Source organism: Indicator indicator, chromosome 1 (assembly GCF_027791375.1).
Source record: "Indicator indicator isolate 239-I01 chromosome 1, UM_Iind_1.1, whole genome shotgun sequence".
Lineage (NCBI taxonomy): Eukaryota > Metazoa > Chordata > Aves > Piciformes > Indicatoridae > Indicator > Indicator indicator.
Window position 1 is genome coordinate 31,974,103 of NC_072010.1, and position 3,128 is coordinate 31,977,230.

Genomic DNA, 3,128 nt, shown 5'->3' on the forward strand with positions numbered 1-3,128 from the left:
AACAGTGGTCATGGTTCTTGAGTTATAAATACGGCAGTTAATTCCTTTTCCAGTGAAAATTACCAACTTGACATCAGCCTCAAGGTGACTGTTACTGCTTTAGGAAGTTGGAAGTCCATTTCAGCTTTGGTGTTATGCACAGATGACAAATTCAGGCATAAAATCCTTCTCTGTAATTTCTTCCTCGCTTATATTTAATCTTAGACAACAAAAAACCATCACAAGTTACTATGGCAACTCCCCAGGGAACATTCTCCTTTATTCAAGCTCCAGGATCTTTCACAGGAAAGCAGGAAAATGTCCTCAAAAAAGAAAGGAAAAGATTTTATCATGGGTTGCTTGTGCTTGGTGTGTCATCAGATGGGAATATAAGGGTGAATGACAGGTGAATGAAATGGCTGATCTGAACTTCTGAGGAACTGAGGCTGTGCACTGCTGAAACAGACCTTTGGTGAACATTTTAAGCTCTAAGAGCTCAAAACAGAGTTAACAGTGATAAGTGCAGCATAGGACTGATGAGCAGACAAAGCCTGCTTAATCCAGAGCACTGAGAGCTATATTAGCAATGTACCTTACCTTACACAGTATTTTCCTTAAAGGTGGACAAAGTTCTTCTGGCAAGTAATCTGTTTGCTGAAAACTGACTTCAGATAACAACATATTTGGATCCAGTGTAGTGAATATCATCAGCTGTGCATACACACGCATCAGAATTGGAAATGTTACCACAACTCACTGCAGAATTTTCTCTAACAGCTACACTGATTTCTGAGCTGGACTCTCAAAAGGACTGACATGTCGTTCACAAGATTACAAAGGCAGAAATAATGCTGAGTGTGTTCCCCTCCCTGCCAAGAGACAAATAACCCCTGCTCTGTAAGAAGGTTTGGAATAACTTCATAACCGAGTGCTTTATCCGCAGCTTCAGACAATCTTTCCAGGTGAAGCTGTTTCATTATACAGAGAATTATATATTAGTTGGAACCATCCTACCTGCACACCATACACCAGGCTGTTTAGCTGATCTTGCTGTCCTTCTCAGGGATTATCCAGTTCTGGAATACATCCAGTGGGAGAAAGTGGATGATCACACACACACGTTCATAATATTCTCCAGTTTGGAAAATCGGGTCCATGCTGGGCTGCAGGAAGTCACCATCTGGATGGTCTGGAAGCAGGAGACAGAGCAAGGTCTGAATAGCTGTTATGAAAATCTTGCAGGAGAGACATTACAGATCCCATTCCAGCCTCCTTCCCATTGGGAATGGTTGTGTAGGTACAGTAAAACTTGACCCTTCCCTTCCTTTGCTTTTTTTCTTTAGATGATCTGTAAAAGTGCCTCCAATCAAAATAATCTGGTATTTTTTTTTTAGCATAATGTTTCTTTGAATTTGGAGCATCTTCTCTCTTTTTATTCTGTTATAAGCATGTTATATTTCTAAATCTTTATTTAATACAACCAGTGGCATCCACTGCCACTTTCTACCACCCCAAACAGATTTGTGCTTCTGAAATGCCAGCCTCTGTTCATGTCCACACAGGCTGGTCTCACCACACCTCATCTTCTGTTCTCCAGAGCATTAAGTCTGGATGCAAATCCCACTCAGCCACTAAAAAGATTCTTGCATATTGGAGTGATCTTGAATGATCTCCTAATCTCAACAACTTGATAGGGAGCAAAAATGACATTGTCTCGCTTTTTGAAGCAGTAAAGTGTCTAGAAGGAGTGGTGGTGGTATCGCAGCATTGTATTCTATGCAGTAAGAGATGAGTGCACTTGGCCAGCAGTGTGAAAATCAGCAATGAAAACCTCCAAGGCAGCTTTATTTTCAGACAGATAAATGGTTTGAGGGACACACCTATGTCACCATCTATTCAGGCTAATTGTCCTTCCAGGGACACCATCACAGCACTGGTGCCAGTGTGCCTCGGTGTAATCCTCACCTGTGCAATGCTGAGCAAAACACCAAGCTCTGCATTGCCTTGTCAACAAAAGCCATACCTTGCCTCTGATTCCAATTTCATTTTAGACATTGGGCAAGTCATCTGTCCCCACACCCCCACTTCAGTGGGATCTCAGTGAGGTTAGTATGCAGACTTTCTGACATAAGCTGTCAAGGGAAATTAATTCTTACTGTAAAGCACTTTGAACTTGAAAGGCACTACAGTAAAGATGTCCTACACACTACTCTTATTTTTTCCCCATGATCATGATACACACATGGTTTATAAGCTGAAGCAAAATATTTGACTTCTATTACTAAGTGACATCTTACAAAGATGTCCTGCTTTCTGTTGTTCCACCTTAGATCTCATTCCCCCCTTGCTTTCATCCTATTTCAGCCATGAATATTTGAAAAATAAAAATAAAAATGTCAAAACTATATGTGCAGTCTCTTGTCAACTCTAAGCCATTTCCTGTCAACACTATTCCTTTGTGTTGTGCTGCTGTGATGTACTGCTTCTGAGCCTTGCCAACAAAATACAGCCCAAACAAGTCTTAATAAGTGGAGCAAACCGTGAGAGCGCAGACTTGAGCTATGATGTCCTGCAACAGGAGTGAGGACTGAGAGTCGAGGGCATTTCAGCTCATTTTGAATGCAGTGGTTCTTCAATGTGACAGGTCTCGCTGGGTAAGAGAACCATAGAATTGTCAGGGTTGGAAGGGACCCCTAGGATGATCTAGTTCCAACCCCCCTGCCAGGGACACCCTCCACTAGACCAGGTTGCCCAGAGCCCCATCCAGCCTGCCCTTAAAAACCTCCAGGGATAAGGCTTCTACCACATCTGTGGGCAACCTGTTCCAGTGTCTCACCACCTTCATGGTGAAGAACTTCTTCCTAACCTCCAATCTGAATCTCCCCAGTTCTAGTTTTGCTCCATTCCCCCTAGCCCTACCACTACCTGATACCTTACCAGCTTTCTTGTAGGCCCCCTTCAGATAGTGGAAAGCCACAATAAGGTCTCCTTGGAGCCTTCTCTTCTCCAGACTGAACAGCCCCAACTCTCTCAATCTGTCTCCATAGGAGAGGTGCTCCAGCCCTCTGATCATCCTCTGGCCCTTCTCTGGACATTTTCCAGCATGTCCATATCTTTCTTGTAATAGGGCTCCAGAACTGGACACAGTA